General features: G+C 36.9%; 1 protein-coding gene and 1 long non-coding RNA gene across 7 annotated transcripts in view; both read right to left on the bottom strand.

Annotated features, from left to right (window-relative positions):
• The window catches only part of LOC113643082 (contactin-4), a 162,804-nt gene extending 160,479 nt beyond the window's left edge, over positions 1 to 2,325 (bottom strand). Inside the window, exon 1 of the mRNA XM_047813108.1 lies at positions 2,211 to 2,325. The gene's annotated coding sequence lies outside the window, so the exon portion shown is untranslated. The remainder of the gene's footprint in view (positions 1 to 2,210) is intronic.
• Positions 2,326 to 15,063: 12,738 nt separating this feature from the next.
• LOC113642839 lies at positions 15,064 to 19,333 on the bottom strand. 6 transcript variants are annotated; one of them, XR_003440663.2, is made up of 3 exons: positions 19,127 to 19,333; positions 16,829 to 17,056; positions 15,064 to 16,069 (listed from the first exon to the last, which is right to left on the bottom strand). It is a non-coding gene; the product is annotated as an uncharacterized LOC113642839 (long non-coding RNA). The 6 variants fall into 6 exon arrangements; XR_003440662.2 differs by having other exon boundaries at positions 15,064 to 16,047; XR_007140595.1 differs by having other exon boundaries at positions 16,833 to 17,056.
• Positions 19,334 to 20,402: the final 1,069 nt, after the last annotated feature.

Here is a 20,402-nt window from a genome sequence, read left to right as displayed (position 1 = left end):
CTTGGTAATTTAGTGTTCGGTGTTCAGTTCAGCTGCTCTATGCACTGGGCAGTCTGGTATAGAATTACACTGGTATGATTACAAATTGCAGCAAGCAATATTTTGGGGATTTCTATTACTACTACTACTACTACTACTACTACTACTACTACTAATAATAATAATAATAATAATAATAATAATAATAATAATAATAACAATAATAATAATATAGTACTAATAAACTGTATAACTCATCAGTTCTTCTGACTTGCACTAGCAGCATTCATTATCTTTTTTTATGAAATCAATTTTTTTTGTTATTGTTATTGTATTGTTTTTGATCTCATTGACTTTAAGTATGGTATGGTTTTTGGAACCTGATTGGCTGGTTTAAATATTTCAGTTTTATTCTGATGTTGGATGTAAACTTTAACTTAAGCTTGATACCGTACATCTGATCTGTATCTGCATGATTTTTTGTATTGTGCTGCTTCATTACCACATGATTAACTAACTACACTGCATAAGTATGCATGTATTCAGGTGTTATAAACTGTACAATGAGTATATTTATCAGTCAAACATTAAATCCCTTATATTGTGTAGTCCCCTTTGTGCCATCAAAACAGCTCTGACCCAACAAGGCACTGAATCCGAAGAAGTGCTGTGGTATCTGGCAGCAACAGACATTATCAGCAGATCCTTTCTACATAGCCAGCATTAACTTTCTCAGCAATTTTTGCTATAATAGGTTTGCTGTGGGGTCATACCAGATGGGCTAGCATTCACTCCCCACATGCATCAATGAACCTTGAGTGCCCATGGCCCTGTCACCAGTTGTCTTTCCTTGGACCACATTTGGCAGGTACTAACCACACATTAAAAGGAATACCCCACATGACAACCCAGTCTAGCCATCACAGTTTGGCCATCATCACACATTATGCTTTCCATATTTCTGCTTCAAACACATCAACTTCAAGTACTGACTTTTCACTACCTAATAAATTCCATATTTTGACAGATGCCACTGCAATGAAATAATCATGTAGTGAATAATGTTATTCACTTTACTTGTCAGTGGATTTCACTTTATGGCTGATCAGTGTGTATAGAAATCTGCAAACTGAAGTCTTCTCACCTACCAGCAGAGCTGTGGTACCATTTATCTTCTTAATCTGTCACCCTATACTGAAGATTAAGTCCCTTACCTTGGAGGGCTATGTATACTTACTCACATGCAGCAGTGTATTAGTTAGTGTACAGAAGCATACAAACAGTTTCATCTAACAACCAAAAACCAGAAACAGCATTAACATTGGTAAACAATCTATACAATAAGTTGCCATCTTAGATCCAACTTCATATATTGCATTACTGAGGTAACTTCCAGGGAATAGTGAAAAGTAAATGGCCAACTGTTGGCAGACACAATTTAATATTTGAAAGAATGTAACAAACCAGCTCAATTCATGGAAACATATGTATAAACTCTCTTTTAAACACACACATAAAGAGAGAGAGAGAGAGAGAGAGAGAGAGATAGAAGCACATTTAATCAGTCTATGGTAAAGTGATGGAGCTCAAGTGAGGGATTAAGCAATTATTTAAAGTTCTAAGTGAAGTGTCCCATGGTTTCCATGTCCAAATGAACCACAAACAAACACACACACACACACACACACACACATATATATATATATATATAAATATATATATATATATATATATATATATATATATATATATATATATATATATATATATACAAATAAAGTTTGCAATGGCCATCTTATTTTCAGGGTTTTCTCCTCAATAATGACACATAAAAGATTAATTAATCTCTGAAGTTACATTTATTTTAAAGTTAACTGAAATGTATTTAAATCAAATCTATTTAACGCAACATAGTGGATTTTTAGCGCCCCCCCCCCCGCGCGCACACGCGCGAGCACGCACACACACACACACACACACACACACACACACACACACACACACACATCCATCGTGAAGCATACTTGAATATTACGAGTTATAATGAATTCTGGTCGTACTGTACACCATGCCGCAGTTTTGAACACGAGGAATTAAAATCCATTTACTTTTATCACGCGGATTCTCGTGATGCAACAGCAGGACCGCGAATGCTGCACAAAAGTGCACATGTTTTATTTAAACGCATTAATCGACTGTTTCTATAGAGGAATTTCAGGTGCTTTTCTCACCTTGTTGTAAAAAAACAATGGTCTGTTCCTGCGATGGGACTGCGCTAAGCTGTTTGGTGATGCTTCTGAAAGGAGAAATCTGATGTCCGAATAGTCGCCGTGGTCTTTCTGAAACAGTGTACACTAGACTGAACAACCGACAAACCGCAACTCCTCCCCTGCCCTCAGAAACACACATCACCTGCTTTCAAGCAACATTCCTAAGAACATGAATGAGAGAGAATTATCGGATTTGACACGAATTCTGTCACAATATCTTGGAATAAGTTTAAAAAATGTTGGTATGGTTACTGACACTAAGTCCATGTTCTTGTTTACTTAATGCAATATCTGTTATCACCAAGTTAATATGCAGAACCCTAAATGGTTGGTTGATTCTGTGGGTGGTCAAATAAGTGTTTTCCTAATAAGAGAGGTTTTTCTTCTAGAACCCTTCTAATCACATGTGTCAGGAATGGAAGAAACCCAAATGTAGGGATAACAAAAACATGATTTATTAACAAAAACTAGAAAAACAGAGAAAGAAAACAATCATAAAACTAGGAAAAAATAAAACACAGAAAAGTCCAACTAAACAGGCAGGACATGTGATAAAGTAAGAGTAGATGGACAAGGATTCTGATAAAACAATTTTTGATGAAAATAAAACTTTAAATTTATTGTACTTGGAACTGCCATGGGGATCTTTGTGTTCAAAGGGTGTATAGTAAATACTTTAAATTACTACAGTATTATTAAGGGTCTAACACTAATCTATTGTTTGAAATTGTAGGGTTACATAAGGATATAATTTGCCAAAATGGTATAAGCAGGCAAACATATTTGAGGTAAAATACCAAAAGCATTTTTTTTATTAGTTGATTAGTTTTGACTGGTTGGGGTAGATAATATGCATAATAACTAAAATAAACTCATTTTTGAATGCCGTTAAAGCCTGGATGATGATGAAGGGACACCAAACAAATGAAGCTATGTATTTGCTTTTGGACTTGCACATACTGTAGTGTCTCCTACTGTAAGTCTCTAAACGAGCCTCAGATAAAGAGTGATCAGTAAAATCAGCAGAACACCTAGTAAGACCAGTACAATAGCTATATTATGCTTACTTTGCAAGCTCAAGCAGATGTGCAGAAGTGAGAGTATATTAAACAGTAGACCTGAAGGAGATCAAGCTGAATTCGATAAAATAAAAGCTTGCCTTGGAGGTTTCCTGTTGCAAAGCAAATCTGCATTTCAAATTCAAATTCAATTTATTTGTATAGCACTTTTAACAATTCCCATTGTCCAAAGCAGCTTCACAGAAGTATGGAAACAGAAATTAAAAAAAAAATAGTAGCATGTAGTTTCTCAGAGGCAGCCAAAAGGGCACTTTTTGTGGATTGTGCTGCTTTAAAGCCAGTCAAAAGAGACAATTGATACTGTAGTTACTGATATCTAATGGATCCAGAGCAGGTTTCTTCAGGATGGGAATAACCCTTGCTCTCATGAAGGTAGTTGGTACATGGTCTGGAGCATAGTGGGAGTGGATCCAGTGGGCAGGTGGTAGGATTGCATGACTGTTTGTGTTGTAAAATCTCTTCTGCTGCAACGGTTGAAAAATGTGACAATGTCAGCAATACAGGGTAAAAACAAACCCAAATGCAGAATAGCTAAAATAAATGGATATATTAATTTAAAAACACAAAACAGGGACTAGGACTTGACAAACGACATGACAAAGACAACAAATGACAACAAGGATTCCATGCTGCTAAAGGCAACGCGACTCGATGAAATACTAATAACAGTTAGACACATAAGGAACAGGTGTGCAAAGGGGACAGACACGTGAACACCGAACATAAAAAAGCACGTGGCCAAAGTCCGGGCTGGATCCTGACAGACAATGAAGGAACAGGGGAATCCTAGCTATGAAATGTAGGTGCAGTCAAGGCATAAGATCTCAATCTTCTCTTTATAAAGAGAAGCAAAGTCTTTAGCAGTCAGCAAGGATGATGCAGGTGGAGTTGAGTAGTGTAGAGAAGATGTTGTGGAGCTTACGAGGGTCTTGAAGCTTCAAGCTTTTATTTGTAGAAGGAAGTCAGAAGTCACATCTGAAGAATTGATTAACATCAATTCAGGAAAGTAAAACAAAGTTACAAATTATATGTAAGAAATATGCAAAAAATGTGGGGGAAATGTGCATATAAAATTTCCTTCTTGCTTTAATTTGGTTTAAAATTTAATTGGTAATTATCGCTTCTTGAGGGTCAGGCCTATTTAACATGACAGGAAAGGACTGGTTAAATTTGAGGAAAGCATTGGTTGCAAATAATTTTTTTACTACATTTCACTTCACACTTTACTACAACTTTACCTACATTTTTGGAATACAGCAGCATGCAAATATGTGACATACTGTATAATGCTGACATGAGTATAGTAACAGTTACAGAGTGAACTCCAACCATGTAATCAACTGAGAGCCAGTCTACCTACAAGCATGTTTTTTTAGGGTGGGTGGAAATCATGACTGAGTAAGCTAACAAATTGCTTTTAAGTTTTTTTCTAAATGAGATGTTAATTAATTTATCAGTTACCTTAGGTCACAATGTTATTGCAAAGAATAATTGAACAGATGCAGCAGTTAGGTGGGGTTTCCATTCTGAGGATTTAAATTGAAACACTTTCAATCAGAGACAATCAAAAGGGTAACAATGGCTTTAAATCCCCAGCAATATTTTGCTTGCAATGTTTACAATTATTTCTAGAATTAAAAATCTAACATCAGAAGCAAAATGTTACTATATCTACTGAGCATCAGGATATTATATTTAGCCAAATAATTACAGATATAGGTTTTTAGCAATTTATATTTAGCTGCAAATGTGCTACATCAGTTATACAGACAGTCCTTAAGTAATTAATACACAAGGTATAGCTTTCTTCTCAGTTTGCATCTTTACTGTGTATTGAGTAAAAGCCTCAATAGATAAGATAAAAGAATTTTATATCAAATAAAAGAATATATATATAAATTCAAAATATTGATATTAATTTGCAATCTATTAAGTTTTTTTAAGTATAGTATATATATACGTGAATTTTGAATTTATATTTATATATGTATATATGTATATATACATATATAAATTCAAAATATTGATATTAATTTGCAATCTATTACGTTTTTTTTTAAGTATAGTCCATCCAAAATACCATACAATGCAATTTACTGTGCCTAATGGCAATTGCATGAAAATCACTATTTTGACATAATCTTTTCACCCAGCCAGAGTGTAAGCCAGTCATAATATCAAATTATTTATTATATTTGTTTAGATGTGTTTGTCTTTTGTCAAATGTTTTAAAGTCATGATAATATAGGACCAAAATCATACTCAGCCTTGTTGAATATAGGCCAAAACTAATGAATCACCATGATCCTGACTTGAGCAAAGCAGCTACTGGATAAGATAACATAAAAATCTTCACCTTTAAACAGAAAAAACAAATATATGTCTTGTAATCAAATCATAAAACAAACTTTTTTTTAGTTATTATTATTAAATCTTCTCATAGAGCCAGCTACTCACCCATGTGAAATGGGTTACCCCTTCAGGGGTCAACTTGCTACCTTCACCCTTAGTCCTATCTCTATCCTCCTCAAATGCTAGACACAGTTAGGGGTAGCTGCATCACTGACTCTGATCACTGCATGAGCATTTATAATGGGGGAACTTGCTGAAGTATATTGTGCTCTGATGTCTGCATGTTTCAGCAGGTGTGTTAAACAGATTTACAAACATGTTAATTTAAATTACATATGCAAAATGTATGTAAATATCAAAATCCTACATTGTAATTAGATTAACACATAGTAGATTAACACATTGTCACCAAGAGACCATGTTTCCTTATAATCACCTTGATCTTTAATGCTCTTAACCAGCATTTTTCATACATTAATATTTAAGTTTTCCAAATGCCAGACAACAACAGAAATAGAAAGATAACATGCTCAATTTCATGTGAGAGAAATAGCCATAGAAAATGTCTGAAAGAGATCTATATTGAATGTAGGGATAACAAAAACATGATTTATTAACAAAAACTAGAAAAACAGAGAAAGAAAACAATCATAAAACTAGGAAAAAATAAAACACAGAAAAGTCCAACTAAACAGGCAGGACATGTGATAAAGTAAGAGTAGATGGACACGGATTCTGATAAAACAATTTTTGATGAAAATAAAACTTTAAATTTATTGTACTTGGAATGAACAGCATTCGTACATAAGTGTCTTTATTGTTTAGGTGGGAGAGGGCTACAGTAAATGAAGGGCCGTGGCAATGGCATCGTCTGTGGAGTGGTTTGGAAGATACACGAACTGTAGGGGGTCCAGTGAGGGTGTAAACTGGGTCTTGATATGCCTCAGGACGAGCTTCTCGAAGCACTTCAGAACGATGGTTGTGAGTGCGATTGGACGATAGTCATTGGGGCAGGACTTAGATTTCTTTGGGACAGGGACAATGGTGGTTGTCTTGAGGCACGTAGGAACAACAGAGCTGCTCAGGGAAATGTTGAAGATGTCAGTGAAAACATCCGCTAGCTGTTCTGTGCATTCCCTGAGCACCCTGCCAGGAATGTTGTCTGGTCCAGCAGCCTTCCGTGTGTTAACTCTGCATAGAGTTCTCCTCACGTTGGCCGTGGATAGACAGAGTACATAGTCGTCGGGGGAGGGATGGTCTTCCTTGCCGTTACGTTGTTATGCGCCTCAAACCAAGCATAGAAGTTGTTCAGCGCATCTGGGAGGGAGGCATCACTATTCACAGGCAGGTGAAGCTGTCTTGTAGTTTGTGATCACCTGTATGCCATGCCACATGCGCCGGGTGTCTCCTCTGTCCTGGATGTGGCTGTGGATTGTCTGAGCATGTGTGCGCTTTGCCTCTCTGATGGCTCGGGACAGTTTGGACCTTGCTGTTCTTAGGGCCGCCCTGTCCCCTGACCTCTAGTCTTCAGCAACTCACACATGTTAGCAGTCATTCATGGCTTCTGGTTGCAGCGTGTGGTGATGGTCTTGGAGACGGTCATGTCATCAATGCACTTGCCAATTTAGCTAGTCACTGATTCCGTGCAGCCTTCCTGAAGATGTTCCAATCAGTGCACTCAAAGCAGTCCTGAAGAGAAGAGGTGGCTCCCACTGGCAAGGTTTTCACCTGCTTCAGAACCGGTTTAGAGCATCTGATAAGTGGTCTGTATGCTGGAATTAGTATAACAGAGATGTGGTCTGGGTAGCCAAGGTGCAGGTTTTCACCTCTCCTTGCAAAGTCCACATACTGGTTGAATTTAGGGAGTACTGACTTCAGATTTGCATGACTGAAATCATCGGTGATGATAAACAGTCCATTGGGGTGAACATTCTGTAGATTGCTAATAGCCCCGTGTAGCTTACTTAGCGCCTCTTTAGCATTAGCATTGGGGGGAAAGTAATCTCCGACAATAAAAAACGTGGTGAATTCCCGTGGTAAATAAAATGGCTTGCATCTAACAGTCACAAACTCTATTGACAATGAGCAGTAATGAGTAACAACGCTTTGTTTTTAGCCTAGTACAGACACCCGCCCACTTACCATGCTTCCGCTTACTCGCACACCGCTTTCGGTGTCCCCTCTCCTGGTCTCTGGTATTAGGTGACCCCGAGGACTGGAGGCCTGGTCTTCACAGCAAGCCGAGGTCATGAAGCCAATCCAGCACATCATGCAGATTGGTTGTTGCATGGTTTCTGTATTTTATTCAGTGTTGTAATGTAATGAAGTACAAATACTTCTTTACTGTACTTAAGTAGAAATGTCACTTATCTGTACTTTATTTCGCTATTTAAATTTATGTCAAGTTTCACTTTTACTCAACTACATTTCCTAGATAAAATGTATACTTTTACTCCGTTATATTTCCACTTAGCATCTTCGTTACTTGTTACTACAAAATAAAATCAGAAGAAATGTGTGCAACTGCAGTAAGGGAGGTTTGGTGAATCACTGCTCCTAGAATACGTTACGCAGCACTGCACGCTCTATTTCAGCGTAATGTTGCCCAAAGGAGGCAGAAGCACAACTGAAACCGCCATGGAAGAACCTACTGGACCTCCCATTATGGTAGACCAGGGGTGGCCAAGCAGTCAGAGACCAAGAGCCACATTTTTTACTGTGTTACTGCAGAGAGCCACATCATAAACATGGGTACAAATGATCATCACCTTTTTTCCCTGCCAATTTGAGAGCAAACTTGACACAAATTGTTTACTCAAATGATCTTGCTCCTACTGGGAAACTTTGAGGAATTTTCATCACACTCACAAGCACGTTTGACGAAAATACCGTATTGAACTCAAGCGAAGCGAACACGCACAATAAAAATACACAAATACAAACTTCGATATGAACATAAGAGCCGCATGAAACCGGGAAAAGAAAGAAAGAAAGAAAGAAAGAAAGAAAGAAAGAAAGAAAGAAAGAAAGAAAGAAAGAAAGAAAGAAAGAAAATCCCTGAGGATGCTGGACAAGTCCATGACTTGGTGGGTCTGTGATGTGTAGTGAGTCATTCTGTAACGAGCGGAGATGTACGCCACCGATGGCCAGTGTTGTATAAGGTACTAGGAAGCAATACTTGAGTAAAAGTACAAGTATCATACTAGAAAAAGACTTTGGTAGAAGTGAAAGTTACCTTTTAGAATATTACTCAAGTAAAAGTCTTAAAGTATCTGATATATACTGTACTTAAGTAACAAACGTAATATTCTGATATTTAATTTACTTAAGTATTTGAAGTAAAAGTAAAATTTCAGTGATTTTCGGTAGGCATAAGAGGCACTTCATCCGGTTTGAAGAATCTTTCATTCCAATGTACAGAAACATTTCTTGCAAATACGGCCACGGGTGTATAACGTTATCTTCTTCACCCTGTTCACCGAGTTCACCACTATCGTCGGGGGGTTTGTCTACAATAACGGGAGGTCCTCCAGTAGGTGTTTCTATGGCGGTTTCAGTTGTGCTTCCTCCTCCTTTGGCAACATTACGCTGAAATAGAGCGTCTGGAGCGTGCGTAATGCAATCTACACAGTGATTCACCAAACCTCCATTATTGCAGTCGCACATATTTCTTCTGATTTTATTTTGTAGTAACAAGTAACGAAGATGCTTAGTGGAAATATATCGGAGTAAAAGTATACATTTTATCTAGGAAATGTAGTGGAGTAAAAGTGAAAGTAGCGAAGTAGCAAATTACAGATATGTGAAATTTCTACATAAGTACAGTAACAAAGTATTTGTACTCCGTTATATTACAATACTGCCGATGGCAGGGATCTCCCCCGGATCTCCACCTGCAGCTCATCCGCCAGTAGCTCATTAGAGATAAATATAAATTAAATTTTAAACATGAATGTAATTTAAATTATTATTTTTAACTCTATTATTAAATTAAAATTTGACTATAATTATTATCATTATTATTACTATTAGTATTACTATTATTATTATTATTATTATTATTATTATTATTATTATTATTATTATTATTATTATTATTATTATTATTGTTGTTGTTGTTGTTGTTGTTGTTGTAAATTATATCTCAATTTATGAGTTAAATGTCCATTATTAAAATAACTATACCAATAATATTTATTGAATTGAATGTGGATGTTTCCATTAGTATTGCACCTATTGTAAACTTCTGTGGGGATGCTTCTCTTCGTCTGTATTTCCAGTGGAAATTGGTGCCAGAGAGCCTAGGTCCGATCTGAAGGTCAAAAGTTCCTTCTTGGGACCTATTAGTGGAAAAGTTATCAGATTGTTACTTGTACTAGTTTTAATTTAACTCAAAAGAGTAGAGAGTATGCAGGCCATGTCAGTAGACTACTCCTGCTTAGACTTTGCTCTTGGAATGTTCAAGGCTATTCTGCACTCCAGATTTTGGGTCTTCTTCCATGGTGGCAAAAGGGTAATGCTTCACCAAGCAGCACTTTTCTCATTTGGTTACAGTAAGTATGCTATTTCTTATGAGGTGCATGTAATCGCTTCACCTCTAGGAGTCAGGGCCAAATCCACTAGTTTAGCATTTTCCAGGGCTCTAACCAGGGGTGCGCCCTTGAACAATGTTTGTGATATGGTAGGCTAGTCCTCTTTGAACGCATTCATCAGGTTTTACATTTTGGAATCAACCCAGTATTCCAGTATTCCAAGATTAACTGGTTCTGTCTGCACTCAGCAATTGTCTGTGTCTGTGCCTCACAGCCTTGTTGGGTAGGCATTCTTCCTTGGTGTGGCAGCATTGTTATTAAAGCTTCCAGAACCAGAATTCAGTTCCCTGAAAAGCAAAAACATCTTCTGTTACGTATGTAAACCAATGCCCTGAAAAGGGAATGACACACTGTGGTGCTTGTGACATTTGGGCATGCCTGACTTTTGTGACATAGATGTTCTTTTAAGTAGCATTGTTTATGGTCCATCTGAAATGCACCGCTATCTGCTATCTCATGACCCCAAAATGGCCAGTACAATAGGCATCCAGACTCCCTTCAGATACCGGTCTCGCATTCCCATAGCTTCAAGCCAAGATGCAGCAAAACATAACTTGGAAACTTTACCTAAAATGTTTAATTGTTAGTCTTTATCTCTATAATTCATTGATTAAAATTGATTATTTTATATTAATTTTTGTATTGACTATCCCAAAATAAATTTCAGATATAAAGAACAAATAAACACAAAATAAAATGAGCTTTTTTTATGTGTGACTTAATCATGTCTAAAGTATAGATTCTAGAAAATAGAATCTGTGTAGTGGAATGAATGTGTAGTGGAATAACAAATAAAAACACAATTTAAATTCTTACAGTGCAAGAATTACTGCACTTCATACATGTAAGAAGTCTTTTAGTGACCCTTTCTGCAAAAATTCCTCTTTTTGCCACCTGCTGCACACACAAACACTAAAATAAAAAAAGTCAGTCACATATACATTTAGGCAGTGAAAGTGGTGTCTGCCTGGAATGTGAATCTTAAGGTAAAAAAAAAAGCTCCTTCCTGAATTCTTCCTGCCAACAATAGATTTTGGACCTTGGGGCTTGTTCTCTTTTCTGGAAATGAAGGCTCACAAGTACCCCATCTTTTGGCTTTCACATGAATTTGTGTTTTAATTTTAAATTTACCATACCATCTGTTTCAAATACTCTTTTATTGGTCACATTGGCCCACCAGCTTTATGTGGGATGTAAGGAGAAGTGTAGGATGGTGTTTTCAAAAGTAATAGAAAATAAGCTAAGGCCCACAAGGTTCAGGAAAAAGGACTTGTTCTACATTTTTCTTTTATTAAAAATAATGAACAGATCCTTTTGACCAAAGGGTTTCACAAGGGTCAATTGAGTTTTCTTGCTTTTCATTCTTTTTTTCTTTGTTTTTTTAGACACTGAGTGTCACAGACTTGATTTTTTTCTTTGAAAATATCCTTTTATTGCATGTGTATTTACAACTCTATCCGAACACACAGGCAATGTCTCTTCATTAAAATCTTCTACTTCTACTACTTAATATAGAGGAGTATTAATTAAATACAAGCTTGTATTTCTTGTAGAGGTGTTTACGGGTCCACCAGAGGTCCAACCCGAGACCCGAGCGGGTTCGGATCTAAAGGTTTCACGTGTTCCGCGGCATTGGGTCTCAGGTAATTTAAAATGAATGTGTTTTTATGGAACGGACCCGAGAAGACCTGAACTACTGTATGTCGTGTGTATGCATCGACTCGAGTCCTTTTCAACCTCTCCTCTGTTTGCCAAGACTGCTTACGACATGTGGCTGGCGACGTGTGGCTGGCGGTAAGCTAATTTTCGTTGAAACAGACCAATCAAACAGTCAATCAATTTTGAATCCACTCTGTAGTGGTTACTTTAGTGTAGAGTTATGCAACATTCGGTTCCAGTCGGGTTAAAAAAAAATTGACAATGGGTCGGGTTGGACTCGTGTCTAATTTTTTCGGGTTTGTCTCGGGTCGGGTGTTTCTTAAAAAAAACAAAAACAAAATATGCATTTCGGGTTCGGGTAAAAAGTGATTCGGGTCACTACGGGTTGGGTACATTTCTTTAGACCCGAGAAGACCTCTAATTTCTTGTACACTAATACTTGTACATTTTTGTGTTGGTTAAAACAAAATTACAGAATTTCCCTTAAAACCTAAAGAGAAAAACAAGTTGGCAAGAGCATACACACTTTGTATTAAAATAAGATGAGTTTTGCCGACAGAGTGCAGGCCCAGCTAATTCACAATATAATAGACTATTAAACAGGGCAAGGTTATCTTTTGCTGGAACAAGTTGGACACATACCAGTACTTTTTAGATCAGTTTTCTATCTTTTTCCTGCAAGTCATCAGTTCTCTCTCAATTTTTAATAGTACATTTTAATAAAAGAAGTAATTACTTAAATTATATTAAAATTATCCAAAGTACTAAGCAATTGCTGCTCTGTTTTTCTTTGCCTCACCTTTCTGTGCATTTATCAATATAGAGGGAGCCCTACATGCAGAAACCTCCTCTTCTTTACTGACCTCCACACTGAAGTCATGGGAAAACCTGAGTACTGCTCACGTGTTTATCCTGGCCTCCTCTAATTGTTCAGCAGCTGTGAGCCTCAGCAAACATGGATATTCTGTTCTACTCATGGGTGAAGAAAAGTTAACTAGCTGTCTCTCTCCTTCCTTAGCAAAGTGGAGAAAGTCTGCACTGCTGTCTAAGCCAGTTAGGGATTCATCGCCATTTGTAAACATAGCCTACACTGCAGCAGGCCAGGCTGTTGCAGTTCTGCACACTATAGCAGTTTTTCAGGCCTACCAGGCCAACCTGCATAAAGACCTGTGGTGGAGGTCTTAATCATGATTTGGTAGCTACAGTATAAAGCAGATGGCCCATGCCACTGGCTGTTCCATGGCTGCATTAGTTGTCACAGAATGGCACCTGTGGCTTCTTGTCTGGAAGCCCCCTTTAAGCCTATGGAGTCTGTGAGCAAGTTTCTGACCCTAAAGACGACTCACTTCTTAGCCTTGACATCTCTAAAGAGAGTGGGGGGGCTTACAGGCTCTGTCAGCTAAATCCTCCTGTCTCAAGTTTGCTCCGGGTAAAGTCAAGGCTATTTTGCATCTCAGGCTGGGATACATTCCCAAGGAGCCCACCATGGCCAGCTTAACCTGTTATTTTTTGAGCCTTGGGGCCCCTCAAAGCATAAGTCATCAGAGCAAGAGAGAGTGCACCTACTGTACCCTGTTTGGGCTCCTAGAAGTTAGATACATCACATGAGCATGTGGCATATGTCTTCTGCTCTGCTAGTCTGCTTTGGTGGCCACAATAAAGGCCAAGCATCGCCCAGCACACTGAGTAGTGTAGGTTTTTTTCTAGGACTATAAGACACACAACCTGTCTTCACCTGTAGGATTTAGGGCTCATTCTACTAAAAGTATTGCCTCATCCAGTGCTTTGGCTAGAGGTGTTCCTTCTGCTGATGTCTGTGCAGTGGTGGGCTGGTCCACTCCGCACACTTTAATCAAATTTTATATCTTGTACTTGGACCCAACTCCAAGATCCTGTGTCTTTTTGGGTTAGTTGGTGTTCTGCTCTGGTAGTTGCTTGTGCCACTCTCACAGCTCTGCAGGACAGCCAACTCCTGGCATGTGGTGACATTGGCCCTCCATTGATGATTTGTCTTACAGTGGATTTTTGTTCTGGTGCAGTCTGAAGTATGAAGATAAACCTACTTCATAAAGTATATAAATCAGTCATAAAAGTCACGATAAAAAAAAAAACTATTATTTGTACTGTTTTATAGGAATAGACACCACAACTTGATCTCTGTTCATTTCAGGCAATAACATGCATCTGATGGTTAATCTGTAAGTGGACTACAAAAAGCAGCTAAAGCAGCATTACATAACATTTTAGAAATAGACATTTTCTTCTGAGAGTATGAAGTTTTCTGCAATTGTACCAGTTGCAACTGATAGTAGAGATGTTGGCTCAGTGGTTAAGGTGTTGGACTACTGATCGGAAAGACATCAGATTGAATCCCAGGTCCACCAAGCTGCTGAGCAATTTGTATAAATTGTTATTAAATATAAGGCACTCTGGATAATGGATTCTGTAAATGGTTGACTAAAATGGTCTCGAATCTTACAGTACTTTCAAAAAATATTTTGGTAACATCAATGAATGTTCATATCAATGCATGATTGTTACTGTACATTCTTCTTGGAAGACCAGAAAGCAAATCCTAGTTCCGGTTCTTAAGACATTAATATGTAAAATTCTACTACTATTTCTATAGTATTAGTATTAGAACTGTCTGTCTCTCTCATTCATAAGCAACTGTGTCACATTTAAACATTTTAGACCTACTTTTTCATTGTATCAGAATATATTTTGACATTTACTTTTGGCTTTAAATGAAGGGTTTAGAAATCACTTTTGATGGCAATTTAAAACAAATGAAAATGACATACTTCAATCTCAGCCTGAGCTGGACTCAGATTTCATTTTACTTGCAGTCACAGTCACACATAGAGGCTGTCTTGTATTAACGCTCCCTCACATACAGTTCACACTGAACATCTGTTTCTGACTGTGTGAGTGCTGGATATTTTCCTGATTTAGTCTTATATTGTGAAATCCATAGAGAGAATCTCAGAGCCACTACAGAGCCAACAACTAATTTTATATAGCTGGAAAGTAATGGGCTAAGAATGATGTGAGACTTTCATAAAGCTGCACTCAGTTTGGAACCTGAAACTAATAGTCATGTGTGTTGAAAGATGAAGCAGAGGATCAAAATCCAGGTGGAAGATTTTAATGAAACAAAAGCATAAAGTAATTTGGGCAGTGGCAGAAAAGGATGAGTGTCATGAGCACAACTGACAACAACATGACAAACACCAGGGTTAAATACACACAGGGAGCCAATGAAAACTAAAACAGAAGACATGACTATCAAAAACCAATCAAACATGACACAAACAAGGCAAGATAACATGGTCAATGGAAGCAAGATACAACAGTTATTAAACAGGTTACAAAATAAAAGAAACAGAACATGAAACAAAACCCAAAACCGACATTACACAAATTTAGTGGGAAAAATCCTAAGCACCTTTGATTTTATTATTCTGGTTGTTGGCACACTACTTTCATCCTTACTGTATTTAATTAAAGAACACCAATATTGAAAAGAAAACATCCTGTTATCTGTATACAGGGCAAGACTGCACAGAAAGCACTGAAGTGGAAATAAACACTGGACTACAGGCGATGGATTTGCAATTGTTGTGAGACTGGCCACACAGCATTGTCCAATGGGTAGCTCATGTTGGCACATAGGATTTTTTGGGCATGCCAAAGTGTGGGCCATTGTGTGAATTATACGAGTTAGCCCTGGTTGACCCCTCCCACAACTTCATAAACGAACCACGTACCAAATGTGTGAATGTCCGTATAGTAAATATATTCAATATGAATGAAAAACATAGATTCATATACAGTAGGGCATATAGACATTTGATGTAGTAAATTATTCTTAATCAATAAAGCCAGCTCTCCTACCATGCTCACCACCTCGCAGAGATCACTGTAGGGTGGCAAAGAAAGTACTTATCAAAAGGTATACTTTATATAGCTAAAACCTTCATTCTAACTCTGACTCATTTCTAATAAGTGACAGACCAGACTGTGCTGGGTAACTCATGATCTCTTCCTGCAAATTGCTCCAGCAGTGAGTAGAATAACATCTCAGTAAGCAGGCATGCATTTGTGAAGATGGACCTTTAGACACATCAAACCAAACCTAATGAATAAAAAATAAATGCTACATATTGTACAACAAGACAATGTCTTTTAAAAGATAATGCAATATGGCAATGTCATACTGTATATTTTAACCGTTTGTATTGACTGTATAATGACTTAAGTACAGTATTATTTTTTCAGTTAAAACTAATCTCCAATTTGGTTAGAACCATATTAAAATTAAATCCCATTAAAGCTGTTTACACCAGATAAAATGATAAATTATATTTTTTAGGAATTCAGAGATTCTACATGTAAACTCAGAACAATAAGTAAGGTCAAATCAGCATGGCAAAAAAGTGTCATGGATAGATTACATAAATATGCTTAGGTAATTATCAGAACATGATTTCATTGCTTTGACTACATTTAATTTAAAATAAAAATAGTATGTACTTGTTTGTATTATGTAGAATGAGTGTGATCAGTTGTCTTTATGAAATCTATAAAATTTTCACAAAAAACACAAACAGTATTATCTGTAATATAGATAAAATTCCAAAAATGAATGCCTTCCATACTTCCATAATTGGAGGTATTTGCCAGATCTTAACCCACAGTTCAGCTACAGAGCGAGCTCCTGAGCATGAAAGAGGTGCTGGGGTGAGTGCCCATGGATCGACATGAGTATATTCTAGTTCTGGTCAATTATGCCACCCAATACCCTAAGGCGGTCCCTATTCAGCTAGCCACATCCCAGAGAATCGCCAGGGAGCTCACTCTTAAGCCAGGTGGGTATACCCAAGGATATCCTTACCAACCAAGGTACGACCTTTGTATCATGTCCAATGGTGGATCTGTGTCGGTTGTTGAAAGGTGGTAGATGAGGAAGGATGGAACTGGGATCTCCTCCTTTCCGGTTCAACATCCAGGAGACACCACAAGCCTAAACTGGCTTCACCCTCTTTAAGCTGCTGTTCGGGCAGTGACCTCAGGGACTTTTAGGCGACCTCAGGGAATGTCAGACAATATAGTGACAAGCTGCCTGAATATGTGGGAATTAGAAAATGTTAAAAAAAAAAAAAAACTGAAAATAAATGTGCAAAAATCCTGATGCTATTATTTTGTCAGTGGATATAGCGATACAGTATCTCTCACATACCCATGCTAACAAAAATTCTATCTATTGATATAGCAGAGAGTTATATTAGCTAAGCTGTAAGTTGCTCATAAACAGTTTTTCTTAAAAAAAAAAAAAGGCACAAATTATTCACTTCGTAGAATCAAATGTTTGAGTCACACATAATACATGATGTTTCTAAATGCAAGTAGGTTTGAACTTTGTGTAAATAATTGTGCAATAGTTTAAAATATTTCTAGGATGCTAGGTTGGTTCAAAATAAATTACATTTCAGAATAAACAGGCAATATTTTTTTAATAAATCAAATAACTGTTACATGATGCATGTAGGTCAACAAGCAGTCTTTAAATATGATGGTTAAAAAAAATAGCATATTGCACAGTGTGCAACCTCAGTTGTTCGGCAGCATTAGGTTCTTAATAGTCTCTCATTGCATTTTTGTGTTAGATGTTATTGATTAGATTGAAAGTCTTCTACTGTCTTTACAGGTTTCCATTTGTGTGGAAAAAAGCATAACTGATGCTGATATTTCCTTTAGCAGAAACAAGTATACTAGCTAAAGTCACCAGAAGGACTACATGCCTAAGAGTACCGATAAAGATTTAAAGCCACAACCTTTTTTGTATACAAGAATAAGTTTATTCTGATAATTATTTAGGACAAATTCCCTTGAAATGCACTATTAATTCTGGAGGTGACTTCTGGTTCCAGCAACCCGTCACTTAGTATGATCGTGCCAATCCATGTCTGGTTTTAAGAGACACCTGTTCCTCTCCCCTTCAGGCTGTTAAATAGACCAGTATTTGAGAAGTGTGTAGCCTCCCATGGGTTTGGAGGTGAGAATACAAATGAGTCAACCACACCAAAAAGCGTTCCCCCAAGTGCATAACACTAGCATGAGCTCATCTGAAGACACTTTTACTCTAAGAAAAAACATGTTTTGGTTCTGGGTACTGATTTATAATATAATATTGGTAAAGTGGTAAATTTATTTCATTCGTCTTTGAATTTTATTGTTCAGTTATGAGTACAAAAATTAAACTATCATCTGGGGAACAATATATATCCAGAATATGGATTAATTGTGTAATAAATGTTTAGTTGCAATGCCATTTTATCATGGTCGTATTCTTTTCCATAGTCTTTGCCTTGATAATTGCATGAACTGCATTGCATTATTATTGCATTGTTGGTATTCTATGTCTGTAAACTAGTTAATCAATACTAATATACTCATTAATAGAGACGCAAGAACTTTTGTACATCTAACTGCATAAGCGCATCTGCAAAATGCTGTCAGTGTAAATGTAAATTATTCAAGTTGGGAAAACACCTATTACCATCACCTATGACTTCTGTTAAAGACCAGTGCATACAAACGTATCCCCATCATCCCACAATGAGAACCTTAAAATGAAGGGTAACCACTACAGTGCGTTTCTTTGCAAATATGACGAGGTTAATTTTACAACATTTACAAGTAGCATCACAAAGAATCAAAAATGGCAAAAAGAACACACAAACAAAACCAAGAAAGAAAAAGAACTCTTGTAACCATTACAGACAACAGGGTTCCCAATCCTATCTAATGGTAGTTGCTGCTCTGCAAATAAGTGCACACTCAAATTACAAATCAAACCAAAAAACCCGTTCAATCTGCACTCCACAGCAAAAGTCATAACCTCAAACCACAACAAGTTAACAGAGTACACCACATACATAAGGTAAAGGAAACCCCCGGGTCATTAGTTGGTCCAAGATAAATGAAACAAACAAGAAAACAAAACCTTTAAGCCATCAATGCGTTCAATAAAAGTAAACGGCACTTAATTTGATTAAAATCAGTACCTATACTCTTAAATATATCTATTTAATTCTCAGAGGCACCACTTAACACAACACCCATGAGGACACAAACAAAATAGAAATAGCAAATAGAAATGTTAAAACTAAACCTAAATCACAACCCTTACCTTTACAATTCAGTTCTAGGCTGCTATACTGTTCATTAATCAATTGGTCTTTTCATCTGCTATAACACAGCCTTGAAAAACACCAAACAGCTTTTCTTAGCACATGGTACACAAAGAGGAAGCCACCAAGTTTGACTTCCTTTTATACTCTCTTGACTCCTAGGATTTGTAGTCCACCCAATTTGTAGTCCTACACCTTCTACCCCATTACACAAACCAATCCATATTTTAGCTAATGAGGTAAAAAATAAAATAGGTTGATCTCATTTAGAAATTAGATAAGTAAAACTAGATGCATGAAAACCTTCATGATAAACTAGCAAATAAATGGTGTGTTAAAAGAGGTTTTCCTTTAACTCAGGGGTGTCAAACTCAGGTAATTATATTTGGCCTGCGAGATCATATCAAATGTGTATTACAGCTGGCTAGCCGCATGCTCTGCTAATACTACAAATCCCAGAATGCCTTGCCACTGTATAGACAGGTGGGAGGCAGATTATCTGTTCACGAATATATGGGGAGCTAACGTGTCTGTAACGAAAAAATATAACATAAGAAGACTAAACATTATGAGAAGTATAAGGACCTGGATGTAAAGCAGAAGACTGCGGTAAAGTTGGTTTTATATTCACACATTCGGACTTCCGGGTTCAATAGCTTTGTTAATGTGCATTTAAAAAGGATACTTACAATTAATTTTCATTACTGACTATAATAAGAAGTACCTGCAATTCATTTTTCTGCAGAAGTCGATGTTTTTATAAGGCTTAAAAACACGTTTATGCCTATGAAATGATGTGACGTCATCACCACTTTAGGGACCATCTACAAATTACATGATACTTTTCTGGCAAGGTGCTAAGACTCATTTGAACTGAAAAGCGCTGCTTGCTTTATTGAAAACGTTCCAGAGCATGTTGATATATGAAACGTTTATGATTTATATATTTAATAAACAGTTTGTGCCTCAAGTGTATTTTTTTTTTGTTGTTGTTATTACTGTGTTAATTACTGTGGTTTCTTTAATGACACATTATTAAGTTCAATAGCTTAAAAGGCTTGATGGTCCTGAACAGGTCGGAAAATCTTAACTTACTACAGCTAATAAACATACTACAGCTCTTTATTGTGGAGCAATTTTCCTTATGTGGTCAATTTCCACTACTTCATAGTGTGTTGAATCGGTTCCTTCTATGACAACATTTAGTTCAATAGATTTTAAAAAGCTTGATGACTATTCTAGAACATGGTGAAAAATATTTATTTGACCCTAAAG

Source organism: Tachysurus fulvidraco, chromosome 5, assembly GCF_022655615.1.
Source record: "Tachysurus fulvidraco isolate hzauxx_2018 chromosome 5, HZAU_PFXX_2.0, whole genome shotgun sequence".
Lineage (NCBI taxonomy): Eukaryota > Metazoa > Chordata > Actinopteri > Siluriformes > Bagridae > Tachysurus > Tachysurus fulvidraco.
This window is presented reverse-complemented; position numbering and strand designations above follow the sequence as displayed.